Raw genomic sequence first — 24,495 nt, 5'->3', positions numbered from 1 at the left:
TCCCCCCCCCCCATATTTCCACAGGGCGCTCAAGGTCCACCAGCAACCCCCTTCTAGTAAAACTACCAAAATGAAGAATCACTGCTCACCTTCACTCTTCCATTCCTCTTTTTTCCCCCACCTTTTGAACAAACTCCCACACTCTCTTCAATCCCACTGTCTTCCCTCTCGGTCTTCAAAACAGCCGTTCACTACCATCTCTTCTTATCTTCCCCCATCCAAAACCACAACCTCTTCGACCCCCATTAATCCACCTCAAACCCACGTCCTTCAAATTTATCGCTTTCCTTCCTGAAAGTCCCCTGTAATGTCCGTCTTGTATGCCCCGTGTTCCCCACTCCATCCCTTTCCCTTCCACAGATCTCCTCATGTCTCTGTTCTCCCCTTGTTGTGTGTTTCAATGTGTTCGCTCTCGTGCGAGTACGAGCCTCCACAGGGTACACAAAAGTAGAAAAGGTTATGGACGGATTCTGATGAAACTTGGTGGACAGGTTGGGTGTGTGACAAAAAATAATTAATAATAACATTTGGGCTGAAAATCCAAATCTGGATAAAGACCCAATAATTTTTAGATCCTCGTAGAGGATCTCTCGGTCTTACTCACGTTGCTGTTCTTGTGGATTTTTTTGTTTCACAGCCCACAGTTTTCATCGACACTTCCGAAAAACTTGGGATATATATTGTTACGAATTCTGGCCCGCTGGCGTGCGAGAGATTGCGTAACTCCAATCGCAACCGCGTCGCCCACCGGACGGACAATTCAGTCGCGACCCTCCTGGAACTACTGCCAGGAGCCAGACACGGGTGGGGGTTTAACCTCACCACGATCTTGCCAATTGCCCACCCGCGCAGGATAGGGTTGCTCGCCAAATTCGACCTACCTTAGTACCTGCACGAGTTGTCGATCGGGCGAACGTACCTCGCCGCAGGTCGGCCTAGGACACGAACCGCTTAAGCGGTCCGTTCCGTGCTACAGTGATAACCGACCGGTGTTATCGCCGACCTCGACGGATCAGATTCTCTTCTTTACCTGGGTATTCAAAACCCACTACAAATTTATTCCGCAATTCAAGATGGCACTTTCAAAAGGGAAAAAGACGACGAACAGGATACATTTCACACAAGGACATTTATTATAACACACACGTATTCAGAAGCAAGGCAGTCATGCAATGTACAAGAAACAAATAGAAAGCATTACCACAAAATACGAACAATGTACAGTCACTTACACAGGTCTACTTATAGGGACACGGCGCCACAGCAGTCATACAAAAGCAAAGAAAAACCCTCCCTATAGGCAGGGAGGTAGACGGGGTTCGTAAACCTTTATGGCACGGGACCTGGAGGACCGAACGCGTCCCGTAAGACCGAAGGGTCTTACTCGCGCACTCGTGGAGCGATGGTGGGCAGGTCGCGACGTCGGCTCCCCACGGCCTTGCATAGCCGCTCCTGACCTCGGGCCCCTGGCGTGGTCAGCGAGCTCTCTCCAGTGTTTCTGCTGGTGCTTTCACGACCCACGACCGAGCAAGAAAGGACTAAAGGGCAGAAGGGGCTTCAGGACCAGAGAGAGAGTGACGTCGACGACCCAGACAGAGAGAGAGAGAGAGAGAGAGAGTAGAGAGAGTAGAGAGAGTAGAGAGAGTAGAGAGAGAGTAGAGAGAGAGAGAGAGAGTAGAGAGAGAGAGAGAGAGAGAGAGAGAGAGAGAGAGAGAGAGAGAGAGAGAGAGAGAGAGAGAGAGCTCGACCCTGGCCATCAAGAGAGAGAGAGAGAGAGAGAGAGAGAGAGAGAGAGAGAGAGAGAGAGAGAGAGAGAGAGAGGGAGAGAGAGCGCTCGACCCTGGCCACCAAGAGAGAGGAACACTCGACCCCGACAGAGAGCTCATGGACCAGAGAGAGAGCGAGAGGGAGAGACGTCGACGGCCCAGACAGAGAGAAAAAGGAGCACTCAACCCCGACAGAGAGAGAGTGAGCCTCGCGCACAGTCCGCCTTATATAGCGCGGGGCTCCGCCCTTCGCTCCTTCCCGTTTTGGGCTCCACCTCCCTTCGAGAAGGTTCCCGAAAAGGGGCGTTCCCTCACCCCGACCGCCTCACGCTGTTCATCCACCAATCGGCGGCGAGCTGCCCTCCCCCTGCCTCCGTCACACTCCTCGGAGAAACAGGCAGGAAAAATCCGCGCGCCCATCGGAACTCTTTTTGGTTCCCTTTTTCCTTCGACGGTTTTCAACGCGGCTTGTTGCTTGCGTGGAGGTTTGTTCAAAATAACAATAGAAAAAGAAAAACGGCTATCTCAAAGAGTCGCAGTCCGGTGAACACGAAGAAATCCTTTAAACAACGGTGGGGAACTATCTGCACATAAACTTAGCGACATAACTGATCCAAGGACCCTTTATGGTGTATTGCAAATTTCCACAGCCGTAACACGACCCCCTCCTTTTTTACAGACTCGTCCCGAGTCGTGGAATTTTTGTGTGCCATCATGTGTAAGTTCACCCCGAGTACGATTTACCTTTGGATCTCTGAGTCCGACATTCAGTGTATTCGTGTCCCCAAAATAAATAACCTACGGGCTGAGTAACTAACTAAACAAACCCACTCATACAGATGACTTAAATAAATTGCCGGCGCTAAGACAAACATGCCGGGGGCGCAAAACACATTTACAATTACATCTTAACAACTTAACCTTATAATTTTACACTACCCCATGGCCCAGGATCAATGGACTCTGCGGGGAAAAAAACAGTCACAAGCAGGGGGCCAGGCTGCTTAAACGCACTCTCTGGCTCATGCAACAATGCAGGGGGCCATGCTGCTTAAACGCAGTCCAAGGCCACCCCCTTTTGAAATGAACGCAGTGAACAAACAAACGGTGCACGGGCCGCCGGTGCAGTCCCATATTGCAGCTGCCAACAGGGCAGTCCTTGCGGCTTGTGCAATGATCCTGCCGCACATGGTAATGAACGGGGGGGGGGAATGCAAAACAGAACGGGGCAACTGGACGAGGGCAGCAGGCATGGGCCAAGGCAAAGGCAGGCAGGCAAGGCATGGCAAGGCCGCTGTAGCAAACAGCCGGCAGATGAAGTGACCGGCACAGGCCTTGAAGCAAACAGCCAGCAGACGATCCGACCAGCACAGGCCTTGCAGCAACAGCCAGCAGATGAAGTGGCCGGCACAGGCCTTGAAGCAAAACAGCCAGCCGATGAAGTGGCCGGCACAGGCCTCGAAGCACCCACAGCCAGCAGACGAAGTGGCCAGCCTCTTGCCTTGAAACGGAGGTTCGTGGAGGGAGTGCGGTGGTGCTGGCCACTCGGAAGGCGGGCTCGGACAGACCCTACTGTCTCCCTCCCAACCTATCGCCTTTGCCTGTCTCTGTCCATACCCAACCCCTTAATCTGTCAAAACCCAATTTAGCCCCAACTTATTTTTTTTGTTTTTATTTTTATTTTCACTTCCCTTATATAAATCGTCCCCTAACCACCTTTATCGTCTTTGCTCGGCTAACCTATCCTGTCATCGAGCCTACTCCCAACCCCTACGTTCCCTTCCCAGAGGGGAATAAAGGAGAGCTAGCGTCCTGTGTCGAGGCCCAATTCAAGCCTCAGAATGGCCTCCTCAGATTTCAGCGATCTTTACCCAAGGTGGGTCCAGCGGCCCACAACGAGAGCGAAGGGATGGATGGTGCAGAGGGGTACACTTCCTAATCTACCCTATCCATTAACCTTTAAACTATCTCGGGGCTTTCAACAAGCGCCTCTCGCTTAAACTATCGGTTCTAACAAACAGGATTCCCGTCGCCTGTGTTGGTGTCCTCACAATTTTGGGCCTCGCCCTCAAATTTTCCTCCCGTGCCCTCACACGGTTTCGTGGCTGGGACACGTGGCTCCCTTGGCAGGAACTACCCTCTGCCGATTCTCCGACGATGGCACCCCCGGGCACCACACTGCCTCTGAGCCTACCAGCTCCCTAAACACCGGGGAGTGCCCTATCTGACGACTCCCCTGAAACGCTCACGTGGCAGGCTGGCGCCCCGGGCCCCTTTCCGAGGGTCACCCGTGCCCAGTACACTGCCCCCGTGGCCAATGGCGCCCCCGGGCCCCGCATCATGCGGGCCACCCATGCCCACTACACTATCCCAGCCCCACATGGGCCCTTGGCCTACCACGGCCGACTAGCCCGGTGCCCGGGGTACCCACTCAGCGATACTCACCATTCGTAGCCACGCTCCCAACCCGCCAACAGGGCTCCTGCACCCCTCCAAACGGGTTTCGAGCCTACTTTCCCACCAACAGCAAAACGACCTCCATTTTTTCAATTTCGCTAACCCACTAACTCACATTACTCTGACCCTGGGGTCCCTTGGGCGGGAGTCACTCCTCCCCCCAATCACTCATCGCACCATGCATACCACATTCACTCCATACACTCAAGCCCGCTGGCCTCACTCACTCATCATGTTCCTTCATACTTTCCTTCCCACACATCACTGATTTCTGCCATCCTGCTCACTACACCCCCAAACTATCTCATGCTCCCACGTCATCCCTTACATTAGTAGCACATCCTTTTAATCTACGTAGCTAAGCTACGTCCCCTCTACACATCCAAAGTCTGTCTCTGTCCTCAAATCCTTTTCCATTTCCCATCCTAAGTCTAAACTGAATCCCTCTACCTAATCCATTCCACGGGCTCCATGAGGACTTACCCCTGCCCCATGAAGCCGGTCGAGCTAAGGTAACCCTTCCCCCTAACTGGGTGTGTCCTGTGCCCAAGACAGGGGGGTCTTTCACCCCTGCCCAGGGAATCCTGTTCACCCGAAGCGAGGCTTGCATTGCTCAACCCATATTGTTTTTCATTGCGCAGCACCAGCGCGGCAACTCGCAACTCGCAACCTGCGCACCTTTTGCGTGACGTCATGGCCGCTGTTCGCGTACCTCGTCCCTCTTGGACGGTACCATCCGGCAGGGATTCAATCCTTCCTGCCGGATTCCAACCCCACGTGCAGCCATGACGTCACCCTGCGCATCAAAAAAACAAGCCTCACGTTTTGAGGGGTTCCCCACGCGAACACATGTGCTCTGCCCGTTGGAGCTTAACACACGCTCGCGTGGAGAACCCATCCATTCCGAATCCGTCTATCCAGCCTAGCTTTTGTCCGTCCGCGGGATCGGCAACATCCACCGCTGGCGTTTACGGACCGGGTTTCACTCCCGCAAGCGCGCACGTGGCGGCCTCGTGCGCTGCACGGCACGAACCTCGCACGCGCTGCCGTGCAAACCCGGCGTGGTCCCCATTACATCTACGGCCGCTACTCGGCCTTTGTCTCTCTGTCACCGTCATCGTCGTCGCCATTCGACCCACGCACTCCTGCGTGTCACGATGCTCATACACCACTCCATGACATTCACACTGTGAGACGCGGCTGCGTGCTCCCGCATGCCGACCGTCATCTCCCTTACATACAGCGACCTCACACACGCTGTTCCTCTCACTCGCACACGCGGTGTTTCATTCATACAGACCGTTTCACTCACACACACGGCCTCTTTCACACGCGGTGCTTCTTCCTCACACGGCATGCTGGGAAGCACGTATTTTGGCACACTCGCGAACACACTCACGCACAGGGTTTCACTCCCACTCGGGGTCTCATCCACACACGGGGTCTTTGTCACCCATGCGGTCGCTCTCACACACGCCCTTGCACCCACGCTATGTGCGCGCCGCAGCACGCATTTCGCCTCACTCCTGAACACACACACCGGGACAATCGCACTGGGGATTAGTGCCACCACCAGGGGTTCCGGGGCCTTCAAACCCCCCAAGCTCCGTGTGTACCTGTCAACAGCACTCGCCCCCTCAACTCCGCAAAGCTCGACCGGACCTACCTGGTCGCGATCAGCTTCAAGGGAGCATAGCGTCTCCCTCAGTTCCTGAAGGAGGCTATCCAGCTGCTTGCACCGGGTCACGAGACATTCCCCGAGCTCCCCTCATCGTCCTCCACTAACTCCGTGTGTGTGTGTGTGCTCGTCTTTATCGTGTAGTCTCTCCTCTACCGTTTCTCCCTCCCGTGTCTCTGTTATTTATTTTATTATCTCTGTCGTCTCCACGTGTCTCTTACACGTCGCAGTCACCACATTAACTTTTTCCCTCTGTGTCGCCGTCACTTCCTTTGTCACCTGCTCAAGTCTCGTTTTACACATCTCCCAAATTAGTTTGTCCTCCCCTGCTTCCATCGTCGGCCGGACAGCCGTTGCACTCCCTCCCAGCTCGTTCGCTCCAGCAAGTGGCGTCGCCATTTTCTCGCCCGCGGTCCGCGTTTCGCTGCACGCAAATGCCATTATGCCTGCCTGCAGGCCACAGCCTATTTGCTGCATCTCACCCCGCATTCCTTTCATTTCTTCTTTCATTCCGTTCATCACTTGCTGGAAATTTGCATTCATTTGTTTTCGCATTCGTATCCATCTTGCTGTTTAGTCTGTTATTCATTTCCGCCAGCATTGCAAATAACTGCGCCATGTCGAGTGCACTCGGCTGAGCCGATTCGGCAGGGATTGGGGGGGGGTTGGTGGAGGAGGGAAGGGGAGGTGTCATACACCACGGCCGCTGCCGCGCCCATTCGGGTTCTGGGTCCGTTTGTGGGGGGAGAAATTGTTCCTGCTCGGGGATTCCATCCTGGGCCATGGATTCTATTAATTCTAACTCCATTTCTAATTTCCCGGGCACCCGTTCGCCTTGAAAAGCCATCTTATTTCTCGGAATTTAATTTAACTCGCTCGAATTTGGTGGGAATCGAGGGTCCCTCCACTCACCCCTGAACCGATTCCCGCGAATTTAGTTGGAGGCGGGATGGATTTGAATCCCACTCGCGACACCAGTGTTACGAATTCTGGCCCGCCTGGCGTGCGAGCGATTGCGTAACTCCAATCGCAACCGCGTCGCCCACCGGACGGACAATTCAGTCACGACCCTCCTGGAACTACCGCCAGGAGCCAGTCACGGGTGGAGGTTTAACCTCACCACGATCGTGCCAATTGCCCACCCGCGCAGGATAGGGTTGCTCGCCAAATTCGACCTACCTCAGTACCTGCGCGAGTAGTCGACCGGGCAAACGTACCTCGCCGCAGGTCGGCCTCGGACATGAACCGCTTAAGCGGTCCGTTCCGTGCTACAGTGATAACCGAGCGGTGTTATCGCCGACCTCGATGGATCAGATTCTCTTCTTTACCCGGGTATTCAAAACCCACTACTAATTTATTCCGCGATTTAAGATGGCACTTTCAAAATGGAAAAAGACGACGAATGGGATACATTTCACACAAGGATATTTATTATAACACACATGTATTCATAAGCAAGGCAGTCATGCAATGTACAAGAAACAAATAGAAAGCGTTACCACCAAATACGAGCAATGTACAGTCACTTACGCAGGTCAACTTATAGGGACACGGCGCTACAGTAGTCATACAAAAGCAAAGAAAAACCCTCCCCATAGGCAGGGAGGTAGACGGGGTTCATAAACCTTTATGGCATGGGACCTGGAGGACCGAACGGGTCCCGTGAGACCAAAACGTCTTACCCGCACCCTCGTGGTGCGATGGTGGGCAGGTCGTGACGTCGACTCCCCACGGCCTTGCGTAGCCAGCGAGCTCTCTCCGGCGTTGCTGCTGGTGCTTTCACGACCCACGACCGAGCAAGAAAGGACTGAAGGGCAGAAGGGGCTCCAGGACCAGAGACTGAGTGATGTCGACGAACCAGACGGAGGGGGGGGGGGAGAGAGAGAGAGAGAGAGAGAGAGAGAGAGAGAGAGAGAGAGAGAGAGAGAGAGAGAGAGAGAGAGAGAGAGAGAGAGAGAGAGAGAGAGAGAGCTCGACCCTGGCCACCAATAGAGAGAGAGAGAGCTCGACCCTGGCCACCAATAGAGAGAGAGAGAGCTCGACCCTGGCCACCAATAGAGAGAGAGAGAGCGAGCTCGACCCTGGCCACCAATAGAGAGAGAGAGAGCGAGCTCGACCCTGGCCACCAATAGAGAGAGAGAGAGCGAGCTCGACCCTGGCCACCAAGAGAGGAGGACTCGACCCCAACAGAGAGAGAGAGAGAGAGAGAGAGAGAGAGAGAGAGAGAGAGAGAGAGAGAGAGAGAGAGAGAGAGAGAGAGAGAGCGAGAGAGAGCGAGCTCGACCCTGGCCACCAAGAGAGAGCGAGCTCGACGCTGGCCACCAAGAGAGAGGAGCACTCGACCCCGACAGAGAGAGAGAGAGAGAGAGAGAGAGAGAGAGAGAGAGAGAGAGAGAGAGAGAGAGAGAGAGAGAGAGACGTCGACGGCCCAGACAGAGAGAGAGAGAGAGAGAGAGAGAGAGAGAGAGAGAGAGAGAGAGAGAGAGAGAGAGAGAGAGAGAGAGAGAGAGAGAGAGAGGAGCACTCGACCCTGACAGAGAGAGTGAGCCCCACGCGCGGTCCGCCTTATATAGCGTGGGGCTCCGCCCTTCGCTCCTTCCAGTTTTCAGCTCCACCTCCCTTTGAGAAGGTTCCCGAAAAGGGGCGTTCCCTCACCCCAACCGCCTCACGCTGTTCATCCACCAATCGGCGGTGAGCTGCCCCCTGCCTCCGTCACACTCCTCGGAGAAACAGGCGGGAAAAATCCGCGTGCCCATCGGAACTCTTTTGGTTCCCTTTTTCGTTCGACGGTTTTCAACGCGGCTTGTTGCTTGCGTGGAGGTTTGTTCAAAATAATAGAAAAAGAAAAACGGCTATCTCAGAGTCGCAGCCCGGTGAACACGAAGAAATTCCCTTTAAACAACGGTGGGGAACTATCTGCACATAAACTTAGCGTCATAAGTGATCTAAGAACCCTTTATGGTGTATTGCGAATTTCCACAGCCGTAACAATATGTAAAAAATACGCTGCGCAGACAGTAACCATCTCCGATTTTGAAAATTCCTCCGAGAAAAAAAAGTTATGACGTCAAAATATCTCCGCTAATGGAAATCGCCTCAAAAATTATCTCTGAAACTAGGCAAGCTTTTTGAATTCTGTTTGCGGGAATCGAACAGGGCTTTAGCAGAGGTGAATTACCGCACATATGATACATCACTATGACGTCATATCAATATTTATGACATCATTCCTATTTTTTGACATTTTTTGTTTCGCAACCCAGAGTTTTCATCGGATCTTCGTGAAACTTGCCATGTATATGCAGAAGGCCCACGCGCAGGCAGTAACCATCTCCGATTTTGGAAATTCTTCCGAGAAAAAAAAGTTGACATAATATCGCCACTAATGGAAATCGCCTATACCATTATCTCCGAAGCTAGGCAAGCTGTTTGAATTTTGTTTGTGGGAATCAAACCGGGCAATAGCACAGATAATTTATCGCAAACCTGATACACATCACAATGACGTCATATTCATTTTATGACGTCATCAGAGGACGAGGATCTTTGCTCATTTGAGCTTGTTTAAAGTGATTCTTCAATATTGAGAGATCGGGCCAAAAACGATGTCCAGTTTAGAATGATATCTCAAAAAGTTGTGGACGAGTTATGACAAAGCGAGGTGGACGAGTCGGTTCGGTGACGAGAACAAGCCGATTCCATGTTGTTTCAGGTACCAATCCAAACCGTGAACCGTTCAGTCTGTTGCTGAGGTACGCGCTGAAGTACGTGCTAGGGTACGCGCTGGGGTACGTGCTGAGGTAGGCGCTGGGGTACGCACTGAGGTAGGTGCTGGGGTACGTGCTGAGGTAGGCGCTGGGGTACGCGCTGAGGTACGTGCTGAGGTGGGCGCTGGGGTACGCGCTGGGGTACGCACTGAGGTAGGCGCTGGGGTACGTGCTGAGGTAGGCGCTGGGGTACGCGCTGAGGTACGTGCTGAGGTAGGCGCTGGGGTACGCACTGAGGTAGGCGCTGGGGTACGCGCTGGGGTACGCGCTGAGGTACGTGCTGAGGTAGGCGCTGGGGTACGTGCTGGGGTACGCGCCGAGGAAGGCGCTGGGGTACGCGCTGAGGTAGGCGCTGAGGTACGGGCTGGGGTACGCGCTCTACCGAGTCGGTGCCGTCGTCATCCACAAACTGGGTTAAAACGCGATGTTCTGTACTCGATGTCGGAAATCCTCATCTGCTCTGCCCCTTTTTCCTGTTCCTGGAGATCCGTTCCAGATTTAACCCTCCTGAGGTAAAATCCTTTCCTCTTACCTCACGATTTGCCGCGAACTCTCAAGCGCAGCCGGAAATCCCTTCACAGACGGAGAAGCTGAACGACCTGTACCGTCGATCGTTGTACAAATTTGACCTTTTTCTCGTTACACGAATATAATTCCAATCGAAAGGTATATTTAAGTTGGATATATCGGAATGTATGTTGTTTTAAAACAAAAACTACCTCACCGCTCAATATGAAATTATTTGTATAAAAAGGGAGACCAGTGGAGAAAAATACAAATCAACACATACACCGCTTATACGGAAGTAGGAGGTAGTTTTTCACCACGTCACGTGAAATGTCACGACGACTTGAAGTGAACATAACTTATTACTTGATGCATGTGTCCGTGTAGTCACGGTGAGATTTGGTGGGAGGATAGCCAATGTTTGTCAGGTCAGGTCAGGTATGGGAGCATGTGCCAGAACAGCGCGTCGCTGCGTCCACTTTCCGCCGGTACTCCAGGGGCCTCCGTCTGGCCATCCCCCAGGCAGATGCCAGGCCCATCCCCATCTCCTTGAGATGATGGTCAACCTGTTGCAACAATGAGGCACGTGGTCGGCCCACTGGCCTCCTCCACTCATGAGACTCCCTCGCTGAGAGAATCTGGTGAGCAGGATCAGAGTCAGGAAAACGAGCCACATGTCCATACAGCCGCAGCTGACGCTCACGGACTATGCAGGTAACAAATCTCATCCGAGTCTCTCTCAGCAACCGCTCGTTGGACACAAAATCCGACCAGCGATAGCCAAGGATTCTCCGAAGAGACCTGGTACCAAAGGAATTAAGTCTTCGTCTCAGATCCTTGGTCAGAGTCCAAGTCTCGCACCCATAGAGCAAGACTGGAAGTACCAAGGACCTGAAGACTCGGACTTTCATACTCCCGCACAGGTACCGGCAGCGCCACACCCCATGATCCAGTGAATCCATGACTCCCCAGGCCCGACCCAGACGTCTATTGACCTCTGACTCGCAGCCAGCAGAGACATGAATATCACTGCCAAGGTAAGTGAATCACTCCACAACCTCAACATCCTCACCACAAACAGACACAGACAGGACAGCAGCATTCAAGATGTCACCGAAAGCCTGGATCTTAGTTTTGACCCAAGAAACCCGTAATCCCAACGGCTCCGACTCCTCATTCAGCACCTCGAGGGCCCCCAAGAGGATGTCTAAAGTCTACGCAAAGATGACTGCATCATCTGCAAAGTCAAGGTCCGAGATCTTGACATTCCCAAATGACGCACCGCAACTTGATCTCTCCGACATCCTCCCTAGAATCCAGTCCATACAAGTGCTGAAAAGTGTGGGGGCCAGTACACATCCCTGACGAACTCCAGTAACAACTGGAAATAAGTCAGAGATGGTACCACCACACTTCACAGCACTCTCAGTACCAGAGTACAGTTCAGACATCAGATCGATCAGTTTTGGTGGCACCCCACGAAGACCAAGAATCCTCCAGAGGACATCCCGATTCACTGAATCGAACGCTTTACAGAGATCAACATAGGCTGCAAGCAGCCCCTGCCGAAACTCTCGTCTGCGTTCGGTGAGGACAAGAAGTGCAAGGATACGGTCAATCGTTGACCTCTTTGGTGTAAAGCCTGACTGCTCTGGACGCTGGTGCTCAAGCAGATGGTGGCGAACCCTATCGAGAATTATCCGAGCAAAGACCTTGCCCGGCACTGAGAGCAGCGTCACCCCTCGGTAGTTGTTGTAGTCTTGGCGATCACCCTTCCCTTTCCAGAGAGGGACAACAAGGCCCCTCTTCCAGTCAGTTGGGATGATACCTGTGTCCCAGGCAGAGCACAAAACTGCATGCAACGACACGAGTGCAGCATTTCCACCAGCCTTGAGAAGTTCGGCATGGATGCCACAGATCCCTGGAGCTTTGCCCCGTTTCAACTGGTTCACCGCAGCCCGTGTTTCCACAAGCGTAGGTGGACCACAGTTGATTCGAGGGACAGCAACAGGGATTGTAACACCCTTGACGTCCAACTCGACAGTTGGGGGATCAGCCTGGTACAACCGCTCAAAGTAACCGGCCCAGCGGGCCTTCACTTCAGACTCCTCTGTCAAGAGCCTACCACTCTCTGCTCGAACTGCAGTGCTCCGAGGGATGGGCTTGGATGAACGTAATGCGCGAATTCCCCTGTAAGCGGGACGAGAATCACCTGTCCACAGGTGATGCTCTACCCCCTCACAGATTCCTCGCACATAGGCCTCCTTGTCCACCCTCAGTGCACGCACAGTTTTACGCCTCAGCTCCCTGAACAGCTCAGCTCTGCCATTCAGCCTGGCCCTGCGACTCTGGTCAATGGTATCCAGTGTCCCTTGAGACAAAATTCTTCTTTGCCCTGCGGTGAGCTCCAAGGCATCCACCGGCAACATCAAGGACGGTGGTCTTGAAGGCGCTCCACAACTCTTCAGGACCCCCCAAAGCACCCAGACCCCCCAAGTGTCCACTCAGCCTGTTCGCAAACTCCTCAGCTACTCTCTCATCCCTGAGCTTGGCAACATCCAGCCTCGGCTGGGATGGTACCATTCTCCAGGATTTAAGGTGCAGCTTTAGAGTTGCTACAACAAGCCTGTGGTCAGTATTGAGGAACTGAGCACTCCGGTAGACCCTGCAGTTCTGGATCATCCTCCAACGACTGTCAATGAGGACATGGTCAATCTCCTTTGCCACACCGCCAGCGTTGGAATACCAAGTCCAGCGATGAGCTTGTGGGCGCTGAAACCATGAACCAGCCACCCTAAGTCCATGACTTCTTGCAAAGTCAAGAAACTTAGTGCCATTCTGGTTCATAGTTCCTGACCCATGGGGACCAACACACACCTCATAACCGTCCCTATTAGTTCCAGTCGATGCATTGAAATCCCCCAAGACTAGAAGTGTATCTCGTCTGAGGCACTGATAAACCAGACTTGAGCGTGGCGTAGAAAGCATCCTTCACGGTGAGATCACTCGCCTCAGTCGGAGCATAAACAGAGACCAGGGAAATGACACCTAAGGAGTGACGAATCCTTAATCTCATAATACGCTCGTTGACCGGTGTTACCTCAATTATCATTGGGGTCAGCTTATTGGACACAGCTACAGCAACTCCTTGGGTATGGTAACCATCAGAGCGACCAGACCAATAGTAGGTGTAACCACCCACCATTATCTCGCCGCAATCCGGTCTCCGAACCTCAGAGAGAGCTGCAATCCCGATGTCCAAACGCTTGAGCTCAGATAACAGACAGGTGATCATCCTCTCTTAGGGATAGGACATTCCAGGCACCCACCCGAAGGGACTGCCTCAGGTTAACCCAAGGAAACCGCCGTCTGGTGGACAACACCTCCATTGGACGACACCTCCATCCACCTCCGTCTGGACGGTGGACGTCTGGTGGAATGTTTGTCGAACCCGGAGATGTCAACAACGCATCTCAGGGACGTCTCAAGTCAAGTCTGAATTAGTCTGTACTAGGGCAAGTCTCAAGTCAATGAGGGCAAGTCTCAAGTCAAGCTGAATTAGTCTATACTAGGGCAAGTCTCAAGTCTATACTGGGGCAAGTCTCAAGTCAAGTCTGAATTAGTCTATACTAGGGCAAGTCTCAAGTCTATACTGGGGCAAGTCTCAAGTCAAGTCTGAATTAGTCTATACTAGGGCAAGTCTCAAGTCAAGTCTGAATTAGTCTATACTAGGGCAAGTCTCAAGTCATGTCTGAATTAGTCTATACTAGGGCAAGTCTCAAGTCTCTACTGGGGCAAGTCTCAAGTCAAGTCTGACATTAGTCTGTACTAGGGCAAGTCTCAAGTCAATGAGGGCAAGTCTCAAGTCAAGTCTGAATTAGTCTATACTACGGCAAGTCTCAAGTCTATACTAGGGCAAGTCTCAAGTCAATGTGGGTAAGTCTCGTCAAGTCTGAATTAGTCTATACTTGGGCAAGTCTTAAGTCAATGTGGGCAAGTCTCAAGTCAAGTCTGAATTAGTCTATACCCGGGCAAGTCTCAAGTCAAGTGTGAATTTGTCCATACAAGGGCAAGTCTCAAGTCAATGAGGGCAAGTCTCAAGTCAATGTGGGCAAGTCTCAAGTCAAGTCAGAATTGGTCTATACTAGTGCTGGCCCGTAGGTGCGTGCACGTAGAGGGCAAGTCTCAAGTCGATGAGGGCAAGTCTCAAGTCAACTCTCAAGTCTATGAAGGCAAGTCTCACATCAAGTCTCCTTTGTCTATACAAAGGTAAGTCTCAAGTCTTTGAGGGCAAGTCTCAAGCTTCGAGGGCAAGTCTCAAGTCAAGTCTGAATTAGTCTACCTGGGCAAGTCTCAAGTCTATGTGGGCAAGTCTCAATTAGTCTATATGAGGGCAAGTCTCAAGTCAATGAGGGCAAGTCTCACATCAAGTCTCCTTAGTCTAAACGAGGGCAAGTCTCAAGTCGATGAGGACAAGTCTCATCTCAAGTCAAATGTGAATTAGTTGACAAGGGCCAGTCTCAACTCTCAATTACGAGGGCAAGACTCAATTAGTCTATACGAGGGCAAGACTCAATTAGTATATACGAGGACAAGTCTCAAGTCAAGCCTCAATTAGTCTATTTGAGGGCAAGTCTCAAGTCTATGAGGGCAAGCCTCAAGTGAAGTCTCAATTTGTTGATATGAGGGCAAGTCTCAAGTCTTTGAAGGCAAGCCTTACATCGTCTCAAGTTTTTGCGGGCAACTCTCAAATCAAGTCTCAATAAGTCGATATGAGGGCAAGTCTCAAGTCATTGAAGGCAAGCCTCAAATCTTTGAGGTCGTCTCAAGTCAAGTGTCACGTCATAATGTCATTATTATAAACCTTGGTTACGTGCAAGCCTTTAAAACTCAAAAGGTTTACCCTTGTCATGAGTTGGTTGCTTCGATGAGCTTGATTTTTTGGGCACGTGTCCTCTGTAAAAAATAAAAATGACAAAGTTTAATTACTTTAATTCAAACTCGTTGACTACACTCGGTGGTGTAATGGTTACATTCGGTGACCAAAATGGTTACAATCAGTGACAAAACTCTTGGACCAGACTCAGTCCTTTGCGTGTCATTAATCTTGGTGATTCTGCTCCAAATATGAAACTAGATGGTGATTCAAACCCCAGCCAAGTCATACCAAAGTTTAAAATTGTACTTTGCTGCTCCATTGCTTTGACATTCAGTATTTCAAAGGATAAAGAGTACAGCAGACAATCCCCAGAGGATAGCATCAATGGGGAGGAGGGAAGTCCTCATTTAGAGGTCCCTGCTGTCGTGCAATGACAGGCGACACCATTGTTGTGAAGTCTCTGGCACGCAAATGTTGTCGCTCGCAATGTTATTCGTGTGTGTGTGTGTGTGTGTGTGTGTGTGTGTGTGTGTGTGTGTGTGTGTGTGTGTGTGTGTGTGTGTGTGTGTGTGTGTGTGTGTGTGTGTGTGTTCCACTATGAGACACAGAACACATGGGTTAAACCAGTGGTTCTTAACCTTTTTACCACCATGCCCCCTCTTGTTGCTCCTTGCCTCCACACGCCCCCCCCCTCACATCTTCAACCAAATGATAAAAAAATCCCTCCTGAATTAAAAGGAAAAACTGAAAAAAAAATGCACGTTTTTAATCTTTTTATTGAACAAAGAATTCTGTGAGCAACACTCATATACACAGCATATTTAATGAGATACTTGACATTGCTTCTTCGCTACCAGATCTTGAATGCGTGGTCAAATGCCAGAGAGAGCACAATGCAAGTCCCCTTCAATGTTCAGCTTGTTTCTGAACTTGGTCTTGACAGCAACAAGCGGGGAAAATGCAGATTCACAAAGATATGTTGATCCAAACATTGTCAGAATCCGAAGAGCTTGATGTGAGATCAAAGGGTAAACAGGAAGGTACGTGACCCAGAACGTCTCTAGATCCAGTTTTTTGAAGTCTTCTTCAGCCGAGGAGTTGAACTTTAACTCAAGAATGTCAAGATCTCTGACCTCGATTTTGCAGATGCAGTCATCTTTCCAGTGATTCTAGATATCCTTTTGGGAGCCCTTGAGGTGCTGAATGAAGAGTCAGAGCCGCTGAGATTATGGGTTTCCTGGGTCAAAACTAAGGTCCAGGCTTTCATTGACTTCTTCGATGCTGCCATCTTGTCTGTACCTGTTTCAGAGGTTAATAAATGTCTGGGTCAGGCCTGGGGAGTCAAGGATTTACTGGTGCAGCGCTGCTGGTACCTGTGCAGGACAAAAGTCTGAGCCTTGCTCTATGGATGTGAGACTTGGACCAGGGATCTGAGACAGAGACTTTATTCCTTTGGTACCAGGTCTCGGAGAATCCTTGGCTATCGCTGGCCGGACTGTCCAATGAGTGGTTGCTCAGACTCAAATGAGATTTGTTACCTGCATAGTCCGTGAGCGCCAGCTGTGGCTGCATGGACATATGGCTCGTTTTCCTGATGCTGATCCTGCTCACCAGATTCTCTCAGCGAGGGAGCCTCGTGGAGGAGGAAGAGGCCAATGGGCCTTCCACGTGCCTTGTGGTTGCAGCAGGTTGATCAACATTTCAAGATGGGATGGGACAGGCATCTGCCTGGGGGATGGCCAAACTGAGGCCCCTGGGGTACCGGCAGAAAGTGGACGCAGCGATGCGCTGCTCCGACACCCGACAGTTCTGATGTCGTGTGCAACACCGGCACCGAGAGACAACAGAGGGTGCAGGTGGATTGCAGGATTGAGGACTGTGGGTAGGAGGAGGATTGATGAACTGAGGGGGGGAGATTGGTGTGCAGATGAGCTTTATAGGGAGATTAGTTAGACACTTGGTGCAGATGGGGGAAGAGAAGAGAATGGCAAAGAGCAGCTCGGTTGAGAGAGCAAGGTAGGAGGAAACTCGGTAGACTGCAGTTGAGATGGCAGGATGTGAGGGGGGGGGAATACGAGTGAGGTAGAGGTGGTTGGAAAGTAGAGTATTGTGATTGAGGCAGTAGCTTGGTGCTATTGGACCTCACTCCTTATAAAAGGGAAGAGAAGAAAAGCCAGATTGTCATCAAATTTTGAGGTTCAGCATTTTAGGCAAAAACAAAACTAGAATTAAATAATTTTTAAAAACCACTCCATTGTGCTTAAGCCTTTGTATTATTTACATAATATTAAATGATCCCAGACCCCATTCCGAAGTGAATGTGGGGAAGTGGTTTAGCTCCCTGCCCCCCCCCCCCAAAAAAAATTAAAAATTTACCTTTCAAAATGCCAACAGGATTACATTAGCAATGGGCAACACCAGACTCCTGCTTGCAATCTATAAAAAGGTATTTGATGGGACCTCAAGTTTGAACCACAACATTGGTTCCCAAAAAATCTGCCACATCCAGACCAGTAATGCACTTTGCACAATCAAATACAAACGGACCAAACCGGTTCAATAATAAACCTTTTCTTTAAAATAAAAAGGCATACTCTGCCTGGTAAAATGATTCTCCACAAGAATGGAGTTGCGTTTTGTTGTTGTGCGTTTTCACACCAAACACAACCAGAGTTAACAAGTTTATTACAAAAATGGCAAGCGTTCACCATTAAAAAAAAATAATAATAATAATAATAATCTGACTGCACCAGTACAATGGCAAAAACACGAGGATAAAAATATCACAGGGCAAAACAAAAACCATTAGAAATTGATCCCCAAAGTCAAGTGATCCATGATGGAATGTACAGCAATATGGCCACGAGTAACAATTCACTCCACAATCAATCGAGGGGTCTCGACAGTGACTGCACACCCAGGGTAACCTGAAGGAACCATTCGTTCGTTCTCCTGGCAAACTCCCGGGCTTTCTCAGGACGCACAATGATGGGCTTCACAGAAACGATGGTGGCAGTGTGATGTAAAAACTTACACAAGCACTAAAGCATATCAAAATGGGATGATGCAAACTGCAGATAATTCACAGAACGTATTTCCACCATCAGTAACTGGCCACCGGTTAACTTGGCCACAACATTCGGGACAATTTGACAAAGCCAAATTCATGAGAAAACGAGCACAAACTGATGAAAGTGCTTTGAGCAGAAGCAGAGGCCCACATTGTAATACGGCATCACCCATGAGGTTGTTTGCACAAACACTTCGCTAAAAACAAAACAAAACAAAACGACAGATTTATTTTGCATCTGAATTCCAATTCATCCACACATCTTGGCATTGTCCCTCCCCATTATGACCCACCCCCACCCAATCTATGTTGGAAAACAAAAAAAAAACTACACTTTGCTCCACACATTTAAAACCACATATTTCAGTGTGAATGGGAAAACCTGGGAAGGGCAAAAAAGAAAAATAAAGAAAAATTAACTTTTAGTGACCATAGGACAAAAGGTCCATGTTAAGTTCACAAGAAGAAAGCTGGGATTAAAAATGACAAAGATGGGGAGGGGTATGGGATGAAACGGTGAAACAGGATGGCAGTGGGGAGAAGATGTTTTGACAAAGAGCAATACATCAACACTGCTGAAGATCGTTTATACCACGTGGTGACCCGAGTTGCTTTACCCCTTCACAGTGAAGCATTCCTTTTTTTAGGGACTCACAATTGCTGCACAAGATGTTGAAACAGATTTGCAACAAATTCAGTGGTGCAAGGAGAATGATGGAGCACGTACTTATACATTCAATCACTAAATTGTTGTAACTACTGCAAAATAAAACCTGTATATTAAAAGTTTAAGAAAAAATGCTTTACAAGGGAGGTTGGAAAACGACTTTCAAGCCACCATGTACACAGTCGAGTACAAAGATGTCTTGCAGGATGCAGCGATCACAATCTCCTTGTATATTCCAAGCTCCCAATGTCGAGCACATCGAGAGGGGTGCACAGTCGACCTCTCAGATAAGGGGACCAAAGGCAATGCAGTCACAACGCATTCAACTATTGTCACTCGCCCAATTTGGCACGTTTTCATGGCCGTAAAAAAGCAACGAAAGGGAACATGAGTTTTCATCTTTCCTTCGAAGGTCAGTTTGGTTAAATATAAAAACAAATGCCAACACCTTTTTGTGTCACCATCTGCCACCTAAAACACTTTACACACAATAATAATAATAATAATAATAATAATAATAATAATAATAATAATAACCCTCTTCAACTTGCTGACTCTCTTGAGACATGAATGATCTAGTGAGATTACAGTGCCAGTATGTGCAATAAAAATGAGCCATTTGCATGCGAGGCAATTCTGGGAAACGTGTTGGTCTGCACTCATGTGCAAACGCTTAGCGGCTGTCTGACATCAATAGCTATTAACATTATGGCCGAATTGGCTTGGACTTCAAGCTGCAACAAAAAAAAAAAAATCAGCTATTTCCAACAAGTAAGTTACAGTGCCACAAAACAAAAAAGTAACCATCAAAAATAAAATCTGACAAGAGAAACAAATAATTTTGTCATCTCAACAGTGCACAGAACTTCCAGGCTTCAATATATCTATTAATCGTACACCCAAAGCAAGGCATTTGGAGATGATCATTTTCCCCTCTACTCCCTCCATTCCGCATCTGTTGAATGACACGTTTCCTCAGCCTTTGGATTGCAATTTCAAGTTTGGCCTTGGGTTTTATAGCACTCGACAAAGGGGCAAGGGAAAAAAATAAAATAATAATTATGTAAAACTGTCTGCTGTATACTCAAACCAAACTTGATGAAAACAATGATCTTAATTAGTCCATGACATATCATAAAAGTTTGTTCATACATAAAAACACACACACACACACACACCACCCCCCCCCCCCCCGGTCTCCATTGCACATCGTCCTTCATCAAAACATCACCTCTAACTCAGAGGAGTTGGAGATTGTATGTATATACATATATAAAAATAAATAAATAAAAATAAATAAAAACATATACATATATATATATATATATATATATATATATATATATATATATATATATATATATATATATATATTACCCCTTGACTCGGCACATTTTTGCGTTTCAGCCTGAATTTAAAATGGATTTAATTTTTTTTGGCACCGATCTACACAAAGTACCCCATAATGACACTTCCGAGAGCTGGCCGTCCGACCAAACCAAGCAACTGGGCAAGAAGGACCTTGGTCAGGATGATGCCCAGGAACCAAATGACCACTGACAACTACAGAGTTCCTTGGCTGAGATAGGAGAACCTGCAGGAAGGACAACAATCTCTGCAGCACTTCACAAATCTAGGCTTTATGGGAGAATGGCCATGCAGAAGCCGCTCCTGAGAAAAAGGCACATGACAGCACGCCTGGAGTTTGCAAAAAGGCACGTGAAAGACTCAGAGCTTGACAATAAGATTCTGTGGTCTGATGGGACGAAAAATGAACTCTTTGGCCTGAAAGCAAAGCACTACGTCTGGTGGAAACCGAGCACAGTTAATCACCTAACATTATTGCCATCATGAAACATGGTTGTGGCATCATCATGCCATGGGGATGCTTTCTAGTGACAGGAACTGGGAGGCTTGCAAGGAAAGAGGGAACAATGAATGGAGCCAAATACAGGCAAATCCTTGTGGAGAACCCACTTCAAAGTGCAAACGACCTTAGACTGTGGCGTTCCATCAGGACAATGACCAAGCATACAGCCAAAGCAACATCGGAATGGCTTCAGAACACGAACGTGAAAGTACAATGAGTGGACTAGCCAAAGCCCAGACTTGAACCCCATTGAGAATCTGTGGAAAGACTTGAAAGTTGGGAAAGGGTGAAAGAAAACACTCCTCATCCAACTTGACAGAGCTTGAGCAAATCTGCAAGGAAGAATAGGGGGGGAAATCCCTAAATCTAGATATGCAAAGCTGATGCAGACATACCCAAGAAGACTCGAAGCTTCTACAACGTATTGACTCAAGGGGTTGAATACTAATGTAAAAACTTCTAAAAACATGTTTTCACTTTGTCATTCTGGGGTATTTTTTTGTCGATCAGTGACATTAAAAAGTTTTAAATGTGATCCATTATAAATTGAGGACATGACAACAAAACGCGACAAAAGTCAAGGGGTGTGAATACTCTATTGAAGGCAACACGCACGCACACGTAAAACTGCAGAACTTATGAAAAGACGAAATGAGAAAAATGACTCCTCACTGGGGGATGGGGGGGGCGGGGGCTCTCATGGCCTGCCCCCCCATAAATTTTTATGTCAACATATGTATTTTGGGGGCGATCTTGTCCAAATTGTAACCAAAAAAAACTATGCAAATGAAGGAAGAGTCCTTTTTTTTTGGAGAACAGTCTTTTTCCACTTGAACATTCATTGCTGGGAAGATTATTTTTCATAAGTTGGTACAGCATTTTGTTCTCATAAAATAAACACTGAATACCATATACCTTTGTGGGACTTTCAATACAAGTATTTTATAAAGGATGGGGGGAGGGGTGTCACGCATCATGGAATGGAGGGGTTTCCAGAACTCCACTGGAAATCACAGCATTCACTACTCCTTTAAACTCACGGTCATGCAATATATGGAGCAGTTTACCGGAATCACCCTAGCGTCAGTGAAAACCAGAGCATTCACGACCCACTTAACACGTTTTCTGCGCATTTCTTTACTTGATGGATACTGGACTCGTTAACAGCATGATATCTGCCCAAAAGACCTCGCCTGATACCCTCTGTTGTGTGCTCGTGGCCATTTCGATTGGATTATATTTTCTGTATCAAGTGAGTTTTCAGATCGGATCATGAGTGCATTTTATTTTATTTCTCGACTAGTTTTCATGGTTGTCTATCTTTTGTCGCGGGATTCTCTGTTTTCGTCATTCCGTGCCTTCTTCCAAAAGACGTTGCAGTTAGCACATGAGAAACCATTTTGGTGCTGCTTCAATGGCAAATCCACAGGGAGGATAAAATTGGTAGTGTTCTCTAAAAAGATCAATGGCATGAACAATTCTAACCACCCCCTCAAGCAGGAGCCAGTGAACATATACCATGCCACGTGACAGGTACACGGGAAAGTTGCAAGTCAGAACAAATAAACGAGTTTTAAAATGTTGATTTTATTTGAATTTATAATACTCGTCATTGTGCCTGCCACAATTTTTTCATCCTCACCCCCTCCCCGGGTGTTGAGAGCCTGTTGGATTTATTGAATGTGATGGTGCTGCACAAGCATGATGGGCATCAAATGTCCTTTATGTAACCTGTAATGTTTCTTGTTAAGCTTTTTATTGGTCTCACGTCAATGTGGTCACAAACTTCAAAGTGAGTCTGTGACCAACAGACATCAGGTTTTGTATTTGTGTGCAGCAGCAGCATCATGTCTTCACATCGTGCAATGCAAAGATGGCACTTCGGCATTTTCTGTGAGGTTCCGAGGAGGCAACGGCGATGGGAAAAATTCAACAATGGATGCGATTTCCGTATTCACCGACGCAGACAGACTTTCTCCTGCCTGGCGAACATCTAATCACAGTAACATTGAACCCGTCTGTCTGTTCTCAGGTACTGCAAAAACGACTGAACCTATCGCAACCATTTTTTGGGTGTGTAATACTGGGACCCCTTGGAGTAAAATAGGCATAAATATAATAACATGACCCCCTTGACAGCACCCGTAGGGAGCGAGTGCTTCTAGTGGGAGTAATTCACAATCGTGGTCATGTGTTAGCATCGCACCCCATCCAGATGAAATGGGTTAAGAAACAAATCAGCATCTCAGAATGGCACCTCAATTCCTTATAATCGTGGCAGGTTTTTTTTCCAATGACGAACATAGGGAAACCTCCGTACGGGTCATTACAAAATGGTTGAGTGGTTGAGTGTGGAGTGAGGGGCGCACGTGGTCGAGAGAGAACGTCGCTGGGAGATGGCCTGAAAGAACAGGGTTTTACGACTGACTTTCCTTCGACGCATGAAGACGACGGAACGACTCTCGTATTCGTGTTGAGATTTGGCTCCCGTGCTGAAGCAAGACGGTGGCATTTGGCTCTTGGTTGTGTCATGAGAACAGACCCCAAGCCTCGTTAAAGTCAAATCATGGGTCAGTGAGGACGATCGACGCACGGGGTCTCTGAGCCTTGGTGTTTAATACCACTCACGAATTGCCTGACGTACGCTTGTTCCCACTGCGAGATAGCAATTTGGCACCATTTTGCGCTCATTCACACGTGCAAATAGAAACGCTTCAATTCCAAGTTCCAAAGACCATCTCTGGGCCAAGCTAAGTGCAAAAATAGAGGGGTTTTCTTTTCATTTTGTTTCCCTTTGTCTGGATTCAAGTCCGTGTGTAGAGGTGCCTCGACTTAGAGTAAATTACCTCACGTATTTATAATTATTACATTTATTATTGGCCTTTGGAAATATTTGTCTATTTTCATTAAATGTGTTCATTTTAAGAAGCTGTATCCATGTATTTGTTGTGGGGAGCAAGTCTATCTTTCTGGGTGTCTCAGTGAGAGTATATCTATCAATCCTAATGATTTATCTGTGCATCAATACATCTGTGTGTTAGTCTGTCAATATAATTGTGTGTCCACCTATATGTGTGTGTTTGCAAGAACACCCTTGTGTAATGTCTGAAGAATGAAATTTTGTATTGTCAGCCTTTACACCTTTCCATATGATTTAAGAATACACTGTCACTCTCATGAAGAAGATTGTACAATGGAATTGGGGCTTGGAAGGGGTGGGAAAAGCAAAGATGAGGTCGAGGTGGGGAGGGTGGGGTGGGGCGGAGGTCGAGGTCGAGGTGGGGAGGGTGGGGTGGGGCGGAGGTCGAGGTCGAGGTGGGGAGGGTGGGGTGGGGCGGAGGTCGAGGTCGAGGTGGGGAGGGTGGGGTGGGGCGGAGGTCGAGGTCGAGGTGGGGAGGGTGGGGTGGGGCGGAGGTCGAGGTCGAGGTGGGGAGGGTGGGGTGGGGCGGAGGTCGAGGTCGAGGTGGGGAGGGTGGGGTGGGGCGGAGGTCGAGGTCGAGGTGGGGAGGGTGGGGTGGGGCGGAGGTCGAGGTGGGGAGGGTGGGGTGGGGCGGAGGTCGAGGTCGAGGTGGGGAGGGTGGGGTGGGGCAGAGGTCGAGGTCGAGGTGGGGAGGGTGGGGTGGGGCGGAGGTCGAGGTCGAGGTGGGGAGGGTGGGGTGGGGCGGAGGTCGAGGTCGAGGTGGGGAGGGTGGGGTGGGGCGGAGGTCGAGGTCGAGGTGGGGAGGGTGGGGTGGGGCAGAGGTCGAGGTCGAGGTCGAGGTGGGGTGGGGTGGGGCGGAGGTCGAGGTCGAGGTGGGGAGGGTGGGGTGGGGCGCTGTGTCGTGGAAGGGCCAA

At 49.3% G+C, this 24,495-nt stretch overlaps 2 protein-coding genes across 4 annotated transcripts in view; both read right to left on the bottom strand.

Annotated features, from left to right (window-relative positions):
* NDUFS5 (NADH:ubiquinone oxidoreductase subunit S5) overlaps positions 1-10,351 on the bottom strand; it is a 39,003-nt gene extending 28,652 nt beyond the window's left edge. The window contains exon 1 of one of the 2 annotated variants that reach the window (XM_085861299.1): positions 10,201-10,351. The gene's annotated coding sequence lies outside the window, so the exon portion shown is untranslated. Of the gene's footprint in view, positions 1-7,583; positions 7,607-10,200 lie in introns of those variants that run through there. The other variant, XM_085861298.1, reaches the window with a different exon arrangement.
* A 7,371-nt stretch (positions 10,352-17,722) lies between these two features.
* LOC147009544 (KH domain-containing, RNA-binding, signal transduction-associated protein 2-like) overlaps positions 17,723-24,495 on the bottom strand; it is a 43,799-nt gene continuing 37,026 nt past the window's right edge. The window contains exon 11 of one of the 2 annotated variants that reach the window (XM_085862407.1): positions 17,723-18,506. The gene's annotated coding sequence lies outside the window, so the exon portion shown is untranslated. Of the gene's footprint in view, positions 18,507-19,120; positions 19,526-24,495 lie in introns of those variants that run through there. The other variant, XM_085862408.1, reaches the window with a different exon arrangement.

The sequence above is a fragment of the Eptatretus burgeri genome, chromosome 17, assembly GCF_056783735.1.
Source record: "Eptatretus burgeri isolate ZD-2024b chromosome 17, Ebu_testis_v1, whole genome shotgun sequence".
NCBI lineage: Eukaryota > Metazoa > Chordata > Myxini > Myxiniformes > Myxinidae > Eptatretus > Eptatretus burgeri.
This window is presented reverse-complemented; position numbering and strand designations above follow the sequence as displayed.